Genomic DNA, 15,783 nt, shown 5'->3' on the forward strand with positions numbered 1-15,783 from the left:
TGTCTTTTTATTCCACTGCGACCTCCACCACTCTTCCAAGGGGCATTGATATTGTCATTTTATTCCACTGCGACCTCCGCCACTCTTCCAAGGGGCATTGATATTGTCTTTTTATTCCACTGTAACCTCCACCACTCTTCCAAGGGGCATTGATATTGTCTTTTTATTCCACTGGGACCTCCACCACTCTTCCAAGGGGCATTGATATTGTCTTTTTATTCCACTGGGACCTCCACCACTCTTGCAAGGGGCATTGATATTGTATTTTTATTCCACTGGGACCTCCACGTCTCTTGCAAGGGGCATTAAAACCGTCTTGTTAAACCACTCTGAACTCCACGTCTCTTCCAAGGGCACTAAAACCGTCTTGTTAAGCTGCTGTGACCTCCACGTCTCTTCCAAGGGTCATTTAAACCGTCTTGTTAAACCACTCTGAACTCCACAGCTCTTCCAATAGGCATTGAAATGTTTTTTTTTAATTACCTCTAACCTCCACGACTCTTCCAAATGGCATTGCATTTCCTCCTAATTTTAGTCATCTATTGCCTTTCAATGCATTGGCGAACATTAAGGGATACCCACTCCCCAATAATGGGTAGAAGGTTTTTAGCACTCTGTAATCAACGTCTGTTTCAAGGGGCATTGCAGTTCCTCATAATTTTTGGAAAGCCTTCCATTCTCTGCTTAGGCCAACAGTGTACAGGAGACCCAGTTGCAATAAATGGAAAAAACGGTTTAGTTAAGGCCCTCTGACCTCCATGTCTCTTCCAAGGGGCATTGGAGTGCTTTGAAATTTTTGGTAGGCATTGCACTCACTGTATGCCCTATAACTGTGTAGCCGAAATGCTCCTTTTGGTACAGAAACATATCCTACAAGACATGTGTGGTTGACTGGCCTGATATTGATGTGAATGGTCCCTGTTCCTCCTGCTCTTTCTCCTTTGCCACCACCTCATCCATCATTCATCACCTGAAGCTTTGTTTTAACGGGAGTCATAGAACTGGGATAGTAGCAGGAAAACATCCAGTAATCCTCGGAGGAGGTAGGATATGCGGCAAAACGCTGACCAACTCAGGCCTAGCCGCTACTACATACATGCGCTTGCATTCCAAGGAACAGAAAGCTAAGTAGATGGATGGCCTCATGATCATGAATAATTTACTCATTGTGTAGGAGGCCGACCACTGCTGCAGTCTACCTTCTGAACTTTGTGTTGAAGCCTGATTGACCCAGGACCCGCAATCCTCTATGTCTGGAGGACTTGTTGCGTCCCAGTGTCCAATTGTGTCCCAGCTTCCACAATATTAACCCAGTGTGAAGGCGTCAGTGAGATGGACCATCCCTGGCCACATTCACTTGCCCACGTGTTTGTGGTTAGGCTGTCCTTCCCACTAAATGCACTGGGGAGGGCACAGGTAATGTTTTGGTATGCGCGCTTTTGTATAAGGCACACTGGGACAAATAGGGGCGGCTGGGGACTGAGTATGGATACCAGTCCGCCGACGCAGCCATGACGTGGTGGCCAGATTCCGCCTCCACATGCCTAAAAGGCCCAATTTCAAGTGCAAGCAAGCAGTATGGTATTGCAGCATGGGGTTGAGTGGGTGGCAGGCTACATACTTGCGCTTGCATTGCAAGGAATGGGGGAGGTACAATTGAACACTGCCCTGGGACAAGGACTTGCACGGGGATAGTTGCAAGTCTGCATCTTCTGATGCGGCAAGGATCACTTCTGATGGGCACACTTTTAGGCAGTGACCTGGGTGTCAGAGATGCTTCCAGGGGTCTTCCCCATGCTGTTCCCATGTCTTTTCAGCACTGCATGCATGTGTCACACAGCACATGGCCAGATAAGGTTGTAAAATGTTAAAATGATATTTCCCGGTGAATGCATTTGTCACGGTTGAAAGCAATACAAAAGTGTAAAAACGCATAAAAATGCTACTTGTGAACATAGCCCAAGGTGATGAGGAGTATTTTTGTTTTTGGTTATTTATTTTACCTTATACACAAGTCTTTACCCTGGAAAGGATGTTCCTTGACATATTTCACAGGAAAACAGTTTCAGTTTCGTTTTTGAACGTTTTATTGTGCGCCCGTAAAAGTGGCTTAATACCTCTGACCACTTTGTTGACAGCAGTGACCTGGGAGTCAGAAATGCTTCCTGGGGCGATCCCCATGCTGTCCCCATGTCATTTGAGCACTGTAACTATCGTTTTGGGCACTTTTTAGGCTTTCTACAGACTGCCGGGGGTGCCGCTGCAAAAATGCTTGGGTCTCCCATATACTAACATTGGGCTCGTTGCTCGGGTCGAGCACCCGAGTATCACGGTGATCTCGGCCCGAGCTTCGAGAACCCGAGCATTTTAGTGCTCGATCAACACTAATTAGCATGCTATAAAGCTTCATTTTGTAATTAAAAGGCTCGTCCAGGTTTGAGATGAAAGTCTGCAGTCTTTCTAGCTGACTGCAGGCTTCTGAATTCTCACAGCGCATGCACTGCACACTTTTAGGATTCTCCCTTGCAAGTATGAGATTTGTACACTTTATGCCACATTCGGATGTGTCCGACCTCGCTCAGTTCATTTTCATTGAGTGAGGCCACGCATGTCTAGTCGGCATGTGACTGCTTGTATGCAAATCGCTTGCACCAGAGAATCCTGACAGCGTGCAGTGCTCACTGCAGCCACATAGAATGACTGGAGACTCACCACAAGCTTGGACAACCCCTTTAACTCTCTAAAGAAAATTAAAAACATGAGCATTAGTCAGTATCACAAATAACATTTACATCCAGGTAACTGATAGGTGATGTTGTCTCTGGAGTTTTTCTCTTTCTTTTCTTCTGACGCGCCCCCTGGGCCATGGGGTACTCGGTGCCGGGCCGGTCGTTGCTAGAGGAGATGTCACAGTGATGGTGACCCGGTCCGTGACCCAGGGCGGTCAATAAAAGGGGGATATTTACTGGGGATTTATAGTTCTTATATACAGTTCGTGACGCCACATGTGGTATGCGGCTAAAGGGAGCCGCCGCTGCGGAGCAGATCCTCTGGAGCTGATGGTGACGCAGCAGAGTTGGTTCAGCTCTCCACAGGTAGAGCTTAGCTCCAGGGCAGTAAGTGGTGATTTTACAGATGTTGCTGTGCAGTGTAGTGCAGGGGATGATGGCGCAGTAGTAATAATTCACAGAGACAGTGGGGATGCAGTCTTCCAGATTTACTCACAGTTCACACTTTGCTCCTGGTTACAACTGCAGATCATAACGTCCCACGTCGTGCTGCGTTCACCGGGCAGGGGCTCAGCCAACCCTCAGGTACCTCCGGAGTACATAACGGGACCCCCTTCTGTGTGTTCCTTCTGGACGTCTCCCTGCACCTCACACCTAGTGTCCCAATCCAGTGACCGCGGACCTTGTCGGGCGGCGTCTTCTCTGTTCCCTGGGTCCTCTATGGCCACCTTTTCGGTGAGTTAGATGTGGCTTTCGGGTTTCAGCACCTGAAATGCTGCACCCTCCGGTTACCCATTTGAATATTGTAATTCTCATTAGTTAGGGGCCGGTCCCCTCTGCGACCCGATCCCTCCACTGCCTGGTAGATTCGGGCGTACGGGTGGCCTCCAGCACTGCCTGTACCCCTGGGATCCTTTCTTCACTCCTGGAGCCTCCTCTCTGCTCCCATTCCTTCCTTCTCTCCTTCTTCTGGGCCTGCACACTCAGGCCCGCGCTTCCCCTGAGCAGAGCTCCTGCAGAGCTCCTGCTCCCAACTGTTCCTCTGACTCAATCTCCTCAGACCTCTGACTGGTCTCTAGAATGTTCCACCCTCTCTTTTATATCACTTCTTACTGAGCTCCCCTGGACTTCTTCCTCCACCCACATCCACTACATGGTTCCCCCTACTTTGGTTCCCCCTACTCCAGCCAGGGACAGGGCTCAGCAGGAGAGTGATGCATCTTGCCCCTCCTGCTGGTCTGGAGTAGTGTAGTGTTGGATGCAGGTGTTAGGGTCCTGGGCAGTACTCATTCCTTACCTGAGAGTGAGATACCACACCTCTGGGTGAGATGCAGTACCTCTGTGGCGACTGAACCCTCAGGGGCGCCACACTTCCTCTTGTCCAGACACCATGATGACTTTTCCCATCCACAGCTCGTCTCTGCAGATTTCCATCTTCTCCGGTCTTCTGCATCACATCCCCACACGATGCCCTTAAAGATAGCAGAGTCTTTATAATGCTCCTGAATAAACTTATCTGCCCTAGACTGAGCCCCTGAATAAATAATTGTCCCTCACTATATTCCCTGCACAAAACATGACCCCCACACTGTCCCCCTCATGGGTAAATGCTCTCAACACTGCCGTCTCCTCTCCATATTTGGCCCCCTCTTCACACTGTCCTCTCACACTGTGTCCCCCAAATCTTCCCCCGTTACACTAAATATCCCCCACATAGTAAATCCCCCCCATCCCCGTTACTCTAAATACCCACACACAGAGTATATACCCCCCACACATAGTATATACCCTCCCACAGTAAATACCCCCACACACACAAAGTATATACGCCCCCGACAGTAATTATCCCCTACCCACAGTATATACACCCCCACAGTAAATCTCTCCCCCCAGAGTATATACACCCCACAGTAAATCTCTCCCACAGAGTTTATACACTCCCACAGTAAATCTCTACCCCCCAGAGTATATACACCCCACAGTAAATCTCTACCCCCCAGAGTATATACACCCCCACAGTAAATCTATCCCACCCAGAGTATATACACTCCCACAGTAAATCTCTCCCCCCAGAGTATATACACCCCCACAGTAAATCTCTCCCCCCCAGAGTATATACACCCCCACAGTAAATCTCTCCCCCCCCAGAGTATATACACTCCCACAGTAAATCTCTCCCCCCAGAGTATATACACTCCCACAGTAAATCTCTCCCCCCAAGAGTATACAGTGGTGGCCAAAAGTATTGGCACTGTTAGAACTCTCCTGTTGGTTTTTTTCTAGTTTGCTGGTCACATGACCTTTTTTGCCTATTTAATCCGGCTCCGCCCTCCTGGCCTTGCTGGACTTCATTGTATTACTACTCTTGAGCTAGCTTGGTGCTCTGTTACCGTTCTCTGTTAGTTTTGCTAGGTCTTCTGACCTCTATGTTCTATGTTGTGTGTTTGTCTTTTACTGCTACAATTTCTGCTAGGAGGCATCCAACTTTATCCCAGTCCCTAGATCTTGTAGGGATCCCTCCCTTGCATCTATAGGTCTTCGTACAGACTAGCTGAGGACTTTAGCGGGTCTGATCGCAGGATCAGGTTCCCCGTTACATCGTAGGGATCCAGTTTAGTTCTATTGTAGGGACAGATCTCCTGTCTTTCCTTAGTGCTTGTAGCAGATCATAACAGTAAGTCCAGCCTAAAAAAAAAAATTTCTCTAAGGAAAGACCTCCAGTTTCCATCATGGTCTCGGTTCAAGATTTGGCTCAACGCTTGCAGGGACTCTCTCTGGAGGTGGCCGAGCTCCAACAACACGTGAGTAGCTGTTCTGGAGCACATTTTGTGGAGCCAAAGGTACGTCTGCCTGATCTATTTTTTGGTGAGCAACAAGATTTTTTTCTTTTAAAAATGCTTGTTTATTGTATTTTCGTTTAAGACCCAGATCCTCTGGTGATGAATCACAGCGCATAGGGTTCATAATGTCACTTTTGCGCAAAGATCCTCAGGGATGGGCCTTTTCTCTCCAACCTAGTGATCCGTGCTTTAGATCAGTGGATAGTTTTTTTTCTGCTTTGGGTTTGTTGTACGATGATCCTGATCGTGTCTCATCTGCTGAGTCTGAATTGAGACATCTGAAGCAGGGATCAGGTAATGTGGAAAAATATTGTTCTCACTTCCGTCGGTGGTCTGCCCAGGTGGGGTGGAACGATTCAGCTTTGAAAAGTTTGTTTCTTGCAGGGCTGGGTGAAAGGGTTAAGGATTTGCTGATTGCTTATCCCACACCTAGAAACTTGCAGGAGGCAATGCAATTAGCTATACGGGTGGACAGGAGACTGCGTGCAAGGGTTAATGAGAGTAAATCCTCTGCCATGTCAGCTCCGAGTCTTGAGAGGGTCTGTGCTGACAAAGGAGAGCCGATGGAGATTGGGGCGATGGCACCCCACTCTCAGGAAAAAGACCGCAGGCTTTCTGGAGGTTTGTGCTTCTATTGCGGAAATTCTGGTCATTTCATTAAGAACTGTGTGCTTCGTATGAACAAAGAAAAAAAAATGGTCAGTCATGCACGTATAGCCTGTTTAAATATTAAGGGAGTATTCCTATCTGCTACTACCGCTGCTCAGGAAGAATTAATTGAATTTCGGGTATTTGTGGATTGTGGTTCTACTCTGAATGTGATTGATGGGGGATTCTTGGAAAAACTTAAATTAAAACCTAAACCTTTGTCATCCCCTATTGCTGTGGTTTCTGTTGATGGCTCTCTCCTTGAAGAGTGTTACTCACAAGGTCTGTGAATTTCCCCTCACTATTAATGGTATTCATCAAGAGAATTTGGATTTGGTAGTATTAAATAATTTGCCTTCTCCAGTAATTTTGGGGTTGCCCTGGTTAAAATTGCACAATCCTGTACTGGATTGGTCTGCCAATGAAATTAAGTCCTGGAGCCCGAAATGTTATGACAAGTGTTGTAACGGACGTATTGCTGAGGTGGAAAAAGGGGAATTACCTATACCTATTCAGGATTTTTGGAGAGTTTTTTCTGAGGAGGAGTCACAAATTTTGCCTCCCCATAGAGACTATGATTGTACCATTGAATTTGTCCCTGGAGCGACTCTTCCTAAAAGTCGTTTATTTAATCTTACTATTCCTGAGAGAAAGGCTTTGGAGGAATACATACAGACAAGCTTGGCCGCCGGTCACATTAGGCCTTCCAAGTCTCCTGTGGCTGTTGGATTTTTTTTTGTAAAAAAAAAAGATGGCGGTTTACGTCCTTGTCTGGACTTTCGTGAGATTAATAAAATTACTGTATGCAATCCTTACCCACTGCCATTGATTCCTGATTTGTTTAACCAGTTAGTGGGGGCCAAGTGGTTCTCTAAAATTGATCTCCGGGGGGCATACAATTTGTTGCGCATGAAGGAGGGTGATGAATGGAAGACTGCTTTTAACACTCCTGTGGGTCATTTTGAGAATCTGGTTATGCCTTTTGGTCTTACCAATGCTCCAGCATTTTTTTCAGAATCTTATTAATGAAATCCTTAGACCTTTGATCTGCAAAAATGTGGTTGTGTATTTGGATGACATTCTGATTTATTCGCCTGATCTGGAGTCTCATTGGCGGAGCGTACGTGAGGTTTTACAGTTATTAATGGACAATTCGCTTTTTGCTAAGCTAGAGAAATGTGAGTTCGCTGTACAGAGAATTAGTTTTTTGGGTTACATTATCTCCAGTGAAGGTTTTGAGATGGACCCGGTGAAGGTTCAAGCTGTGCAGGAATGGCCTAGGTCTATTGGTTTGAAATCGATACACAGGTTTTTGGGTTTCGCCAATTATTACAGAAAATTCATAAAAAAAATTTCTATTATTGTCAAACCGCTGACCGATCTCACCAGGAAAGATGCTAATGCGGTTCAGTGGACTACTGAGGCCATTGAAGCTTTTGTGTTTCTAAAGGAGAGGTTCACCTCTGCTCCCATCCTTATGCAGCCTGATGTGACTAAGCCGTTTTTGGTTGAGGTTGATGCTTCTGTGGGGGTTGATGCGGTGTTGTCTCAGGAAAGCAAGGATGGAGTACATCCCTGTGCCTTTTTTTCAAAAAAAATTTCTGAGACTGAACTTAATTACGATATTGGTAATCGGGAATTGCTGGCTATTAAACTCTCATTCGAACACTGGCATCATCTCTTGGAAGGTGCTGAATTTCCCATTCAGGTTTTCACTGATCATAAAAATCTGATCTATCTTGATGCTGCCAAGCGCTTGAATGCCCGTCAGGCTAGGTGGGCACTTTTTTTCTCGCGGTTTATTTTTTCCGTTACTTACATCCCGGGTACCAAGAATGTTAAAGCGTATGCTTTGTCTCGCAGCTTTTCTCCCATGGTCGGTGCTGAGGAGGAGGAGGAGAGCATTTTACAAGAAGGTGTTGTGATTGCTGCTTTGGACTCCGTTTTGGAGGATGAGATTCTTAAAGCTCAGGAGAATGCCCCATCTAACACTCCCCATGGGAGGTTGTTTGTGCCTAGGACCTTTAGGAGAGATTTGTTTGTTGAGTGTCATGAGTCTCGGTTGGCAGGTCATCCAGGAATTTCTGAGACCAAGAGACTTGTGGGTCGCAGTTTTTGGTGGCCTGGATGGCAGAAGGAAGTCACTAAGTGGGTGCGTCAATGTACTGTGTGTGCTAGATCTAAGTCTTCGCATGCTCCTGCTGCGGGGTTGCTTTGCCCTCTGGAGGTTCCTAGTGCACCTTGGACACATCTGGCTATGGACTTTATTACTGACCTTCCCCTCTCTGAAGGTTTCACGGTCATCTGGGTGGTCATGGACCGTTTTAGCAAGATGTGTCACTTGGTTCCCTTCATCAAACTGACTTGCGCTAAGACACTCGCTAAGGCCTTTGTCAAGGAAATTGTCAGACTACATGACGTTCCTACTGACATTGTTTCTGATAGGGGACCTCAGTTCGTGGCTCGTTTTTGGCGTGCCTTTTGTGACAGGTTGGGAGTTCATTTGTCGTTTTCATCCGGATATCATCCTGAGTCTAATGGCCAGACAGAAAGAAAGAACCAGGATGTTGAGCAGTTCTTGCGTTGTTTGTGGCAGACAATCAAGAGGGGTGGTCTGAGTTTCTGCCACTTGCTGAATTTGCTCTTAACAACCATACATCCTCTTCTGCTGGGTGTTCGCCTTTTTTTTGTTGTTCTGGGAGACATCCATCTTTTGGGTCATTCTCCAAATTGGTATCGGCTGTGCCTGAGGAGGAGAGTTTTTCCGGTGATTTGGAGAGAGTTTGGACGGATGTGCGTGATAATCTTCAGGAGGCTAACAAAAAATCTAAGAGGTACTTTGATAGGAAACGGCAAGAGGTTTCGTTTGCTATTGGTGACATGGTTTGGTTGTCCTCTAAGAATCTACAATTGAGGATTCCTTCTAAAAAATTGGATCCCAAGTTTGTAGGGCCCTTTAAGGTGCTTCAGATAGTTAACCAATCTGCTGTTAGGTTGGAGGTTCCTAACTCCTGGAAGATTAATCCGGTGTTTCATGTTTCTCTGTTGAAAAGAGCTGATGTGTCGGTTGGTGACGCCTCTGCCACTGTTCCTCCGGTGGTGGAGGACGGGGAATATGAAATTTCCCGCATCCTAAATTCTAGACGGTATAGAGGGAGTTTGCAGTATGTCGTCACTTGGAAGGGTTTCGGACCCGAGGATAACTCATGGGTGAGGGCGGATGATGTTTCTGCTTCCAGACTTGTCAGAGCGTTTCACAGGAGGTTTCCTGATAAGCCCGGGCCTAGGGGTTCCGGAGGATCCTCTTAGAAGAGGGGGTACTGTTAGAGCTCTCCTGTTGTTTTTTTTCTAGTTTGCTGGTCACATGACCTTTTTTGCCTATTTAATCCGGCTCCGCCCTCCTGGCCTTGCTGGACTTCATTGTATTACTACTCTTGAGCTAGCTTGGTGCTCTGTTACCGTTCTCTGTTAGTTTTGCTAGGTCTTCTGACCTCTATGTTCTATGTTGTGTGTTTGTCTTTTACTGCTACAATTTCTGCTAGGAGGTGTCCAACTTTATCCCAGTCCCTAGATCTTGTAGGGATCTATAGGTCTTCGTACAGACTAGCTGAGGACTTTAGCGGGTCTGATCGCAGGATCAGGTTCCCCGTTACATCGTAGGGATCCAGTTTAGTTCTATTGTAGGGACAGATCTCCTGTCTTTCCTTAGTGCTTGTAGCAAATCATAACAGGCACCCCTGCAATTCTGTCAGATAATACTCAGTTTCTTCCTGAAAATGATTGCAATCACAAATTCTTTGGTATTATTATCTTCATTTAATTTGTCTTCAATGAAAAAACACAAAAAGAATTGTCCTAAAGCCAAATTGGATATAATTCTACACCAAACCTAAAAAAGGGGGTGGACAAAAGTATTGGCATTGTTTGAAAAACCATGTGATGCTTCTCTAATTCGTGGAATTAACAGCACCTGTAATTTACCTGTGGCACCTAACAGGTGTTAGCAATAACTAAATCACACTTGCAGCCAGTTAACATGGATTAAAGTTGACCCAACCTCTGTCCTGTGTCCTTGTGTGTACCACATTGAGCATGGAGAAAAGAAAGAAGATCAAAGAACTGTCTGAGGACTTGAGAAACCAAATTGTGAGGAAGCATGAGCAATCTCTTCTCAAGGCTACAAGTCCATCTCCAAAGACATGAATGTTCCTGTGTCTTCCGTGCGCAGTGTCATCAAGAAGTTTAAAGCCCATGGCACTGTGGCTAACCTCCCTAGATGTGAAAGGAAAAGAAAAATTGACAAGAGATTTCAACGCAAGATTGTGCGGATGGTGGATAAAGAACCTTGACTAACATCCAAACAAGTTCAAGCTGCCCTGCAGTCCGAGGGTACAACAGTGTCAACCCGTACTATCCGTCGGCGTCTGAATGAAAAGGGACTGTATGGTAGGATACCCAGGAAGACCCCACTTCTTACCCCGAGACATAAAAAAGCCAGGCTGGAGTTTGCCAAAACTTTCCTGAGCAAGCCTAAAACGTTTTGGAAGAATGTTCTCTGGTCAGATGAGACAAAAGTAGAGCTTTTTGGGAAAAAGCATCAACATAGAGTGTACAGTAAAAAAAAAGAGGCATTCAAAGAAAAGAACACGGTCCCTACAGTCAAACATGGCGGAGGTTCCCTGATGTTTTGCGGTTGCTTTGCTGCCTCTGGCACTGGACTGCTTGACCGTGTGCATGGCATTATGAAGTCTGAAGACTACCAACAAATTTTGCAGCATAATGTAGGGCCCAGTGTGAGAAAGCTGGGTCTCCCTCAGAGATCATGGGTCTTCCAGCAGGACAAAGACCCAAAACACACTTCCAAAAGCACTATAAAATGGTTTGAGAGAAAGCACTGGAGACTTCTAAGGTGGCCAGCAATGAGTCCAAACCTGAATCCCATAGAACACCTGTGGAGAGATCTCAAAATGGCAGTTTGGAGAAGGCACCCTTCAAATATCAGGGACCTGGAGCAGTTTGCCAAAGAAGAATGGTCTACAATTGCAGCAGAGCATTGTAAGAGACTCATTGATGGTTACCGGAAGCGGTTGTTCGCAGTTATTTTAGCTAAAGGTTGTGCAACCGAGTATTAGGCTGAGGGTGCCAATACTTTTGTCTGGCCCATTTTTGGAGTTTTGTGTGAAATGGTCAATGATTTGATTTTTGCTTCATTCTCTTTTGTGTTTTTTCCTTGCAAGCAAATTAAATGAAGATGATAATACCAAAGAATTTGTGATTGCAATCATTTTCAGGAAGAAACTGAGAAGTATCTGACAGAATTGCAGGGGTGCCAATACTTTTGGCCACCACTGTATACACCCCCACAGTAAATCTGTCCCCCCCCCCAGAGTATATACAGTCATGGCCAAAAGTATTGAGAATGAGACAAATAGTAATTTTTCCAAAGTTTACTGATTCATTTTTTGTAATGGCAATTTGCATATACTCCTGAATGTCAAAGAGTGATCAGCTTAACAGCAATTACTGTACTTGCAAAGTCAATATTTGCCCAGAAAATGAACTTTAACCCCCAAAACACATTTCAACATCATTGCAGTCCTGCCTTAAAAGGAGCAGCTAACATCGTTTTAGTGATTGATCCATTAACACAGGTGTGGGTGTTGATGAGGACAGGGCTGGCGATCAATCAGTCATGATTAAGTAAGAATGACATCACTGGACACTTTAAAAGGAGGCTGGTTCTTGGTATCATTGTTTCTCTTCAGTTAACCATGGTTATCTCTAAAGAAACACATGCAGCCATCATTGCACTGCAGAAAAATGGCCTAACAGGGAAGAGTATCGCAGCTACAAAGATTGCACCTCAGTCAACAATAATCGCATCATCAAGAACTTCAAGGAGAGAGCTTCCATTGTTGTCAAAAAGGCTCCAGGGCGCCCAAGAAAGACCAGCAAGCACCAGGACCGTATCTTAAAACTGTTTCAGCTGTGGGATCGGACTACCAGCAGTGCCGAGCTTGCTCAGGAATGGCAGCAGGCTGGTGTGAGTGCTTCTGCACGCACTGTGAGGCGGAGACTCTTTGAGCAAGGGCTGGTTTCAAGGAGGGTAGCAAAGAAGCCACTTCTCTCCAGAAAAAACATCAGGGACCGACTGATATTCTGCAAAAGGTACAGGGAGTGGACTGCTGAGGACTGGGGCAAAGTCATTTTCTCTGATGAATCCCCTTTTCGATTGTTTGGGACATCTGGAAAATAGCTTATTCGGAGAAGAAGAGGTGAGCGCTACCACCAGTCTTGTCTCATGCCAACTGTAAAGCATCCTGAAACCATTCATGTGTGGGGTTGCTTCTCAGCCAAGGGAATCGGCTCACTCACAGTCTTGCCTAAAAACACAGCCATGAATAAAGAATGGTACCAGAATGTCCTCCAAGAGCAACTTCTCCCAACCGTCCAAGAGCAGTTTGGCGCCCAACAATGCCTTTTCCAGCATGATGGAGCACCTTGCCATAAAGCAAAAGTGATAACTAAATGGCTCATGGAACAAAACATAGAGATTTTGGGTCCATGGCCTGGAAACTCCCCAGATCTTAATCCCATTGAGAATTTGTGGTCAATCATCAAGAGACGGGTGGACAAACAAAAACCAACAAATTCTGGCAAAATGCAAGCATTGTTTATGCAAGAATGGACTGCTATCAGTCAGGATTTGGTACAAAAGTTGATTGAGAGCATGCCAGGGAGAATTACAGAGGTCTTGAAGAAGAAGGGGCAATACTGCAAATATTGACTTGCTGCATTAACTCATTCTAACTGTCAATATAACCTATTGGTACTCATAATATGATTGCAATTATATTTCTGTATGTGATATAAACATCAGACAAACACTAATAAAAACCAGAGGCCAGCAGATCATGTGAAAATATAATTTTGGTGTCATTCTCAAAACTTTTGGCCATGACTGTACACTCCCACAGTAAATCTCTCCTCCCCAGAGAATATACACGCCCACAGTAAATCTATCCCACCCAGACTATATACACTCCCACAGTAAATCTCTCCCTCTCAAGAGTATTTACACCCCCACAGTAAATCTGTCCCCCCAAGAGCATATACACCCCCACAGTAAATCTTTCCCCCTCCAGATTATATACACCCCCACAGTAAATCTCTCTCGCCTTCATGTAATCTTCAGTGTCTTCAGCTCCAGTGTGGAGCATTTACCACCCACCTCACATTGTAACTCTGCTAACCTTATTAACATCAGTTGTACTCCTTTATAACCTTCTTTTAATTATGCACTCTGGAATACACGGTTTGTATGCAACAAGCTTTCTTTCCTGCGCAATTACTTTTTGAATAACTCCTTCTGATATTTGAGGTCTCAGTCCCGCATCTCGTCACGGCTCAGCTGTTCTCCCGGCTGTGGAGGGTGGTGGGGCAGGTTGCGGCGGTGGAGCAGTGGGCACAGGTAGTAGTCGGCAGCTGCAGCTACCATGTGTGCCCGCAGCTAAATAAAATGAATATTCACTCCTTTCCACACCCATAAGAGAGAAGAGTGAATGTTCATTCTCGTTAATAGCGCACACTGTCAATCGCAGCCCCCAGCTTCGTGCTGCAGCTCCCCGATCCTGTGTGCCCGCTATTAGAATAAATTTTCAGTCTTCTCCACTCCCATGGGCATGGAGAAGAGTGAATATTCATTCTCTTTAGCAGTGGTTTGTCCTTCCATAGCTGGCAGTCTAGATGCACTGGTAACCTCAGCTCCCCTCTGAAAACACCTTAAATGGTATTATCTCACCTGTCTTCTATCTGAATCGTCAAAAGGTGTTTCCCCTTTAATTAGGATTTGGTGCCCTTTTTTTTAAATTTCCAAAGTGCGGTGGAATGCACGCCGGGTACTGGAGGTCTGTGCGTCATCACCTCTGTAACCGGAAGTGCTCCTGCATTCAATCTTCAGTGCGCACAGGAGACTCGCAGGGACGGAGCAGTGCGAACCGAGAACCCCCTAAGGGGGATGCGGTTCACCTCAGGAGCCATAGCTCAACTGGACAGGTTGAGGGTCCCCTCGATTAGCGGGGTGCCGGCCTCTGGACCCACGGCAGGAGGAAGGGGAGAGATGCGAGGACCCCATCCCGATCCTCCTGTGCCCGACATCAGGAGCTTCTGCTTGACTGGAAACTGTAAGTTCACCTCTTCTGCGTCTGTCCCTGATAGGGACAGGAAACCACTTGTGTGTTCTTGTACCTATCAAGGATATGAAGGACGACCTCCTGAGGGCGCTGTCACACCCTGATTATGTATACGTCCTCCATCCTGGTATATATGTCCATCATCCTGGCTCCATCTTGGTATATATAAGCCCCATATACAGTTATATGAAAAAGTTTGGGCACCCCTATTAATCTTAAGCTTAATGTTTTATAAAAATTGGTGTTTTTGCAACAGCTATTTCAGTTTGATATATGTAACTAGATGGTGGCCCGATTCTAATGCATCGGGTAATCTAGAATATGCATGCGGCTGACCGGGCGCGACTAAGCAGCAAAGCAGTGTTTAAATGGGTTGTGCACTACTTTAACTTAACCCCCCAATGTATGCCCCCGGGGCCCCTAATGAATTTTGTCATTACGTCATGTTGTCAATCCTGCTTGTGACAACATCGCTGACGACGCACAGCCAGCACGTAATTCTCCCGCCTGCAGCCGGATCTTGCTTCCGTTTACATCACGACTATTTGCGTCTGCAGCCAGGGGTCTGCTGTTCCGCGCACCACAGTGAATGACGGGCTCTTGGCGGGGTTATCCCTCATCGTGTCACATCCAGCATCCACAGCGCGGTCTGTCAATGTGGTTTGTATGGCTGCGTCATTCCTCTAATCCTGGTTTGTATGGCTGACTTATCTTGGATTGTACGGCTTCCTCATCTTAGCTTGTAAGGCCCCCTTATCCTGGTTTTGTATGACCTACTCATTCCCCCATCTCTACTGCACAGTTCAAAAACTAAACCCTAATCCTCCCCTTGTTTCCTTTCTCTGCTCCAGCGCTGTCTGTCCTGTTTTCAGCAGCTCCTCGCAGGATGTGAGGCACAGCGCGCGCTCTCAGATACTGCTGTGATTAGCTGCTGTCTGTAGATTCGCTGCTTTCCACGCCGGGACTAAGTGCGTGGAGAGGCACAAATCTGCATTCACTTTAGTAGCACATGCTGCAGATGCCGCTATGAAGATTTAACAATAATACAATGAATACACAGAATAATACTTTATTATTAACTATTATTGGTTATAGAACTTAATACAACTGAACAAAATTATTAAACAGATGATCAAAATATATAAACTATTCCATGAATCTGTAACAATATTTTACAATAAATCATCGGACAAAAGAAGTAAGACCCTAGAATATATTTCTTAACAATATCAACCTAAAATATTTTTGTACACAACATTTTTGGTGAATACTTTTGGACTATCTCTAAGCAACTTTCCTTGTAAATGGGTATCCAAAACTTGCACCTTGACATTGGATCTCATTTTAACTCTTGAAAATGCAACATAGAGTTGT

Source organism: Phyllobates terribilis, unplaced genomic scaffold (assembly GCF_046119375.1).
Source record: "Phyllobates terribilis strain yellow unplaced genomic scaffold, ASM4611937v1 Scaffold_510__1_contigs__length_1275624, whole genome shotgun sequence".
Taxonomy (NCBI): domain Eukaryota; kingdom Metazoa; phylum Chordata; class Amphibia; order Anura; family Dendrobatidae; genus Phyllobates; species Phyllobates terribilis.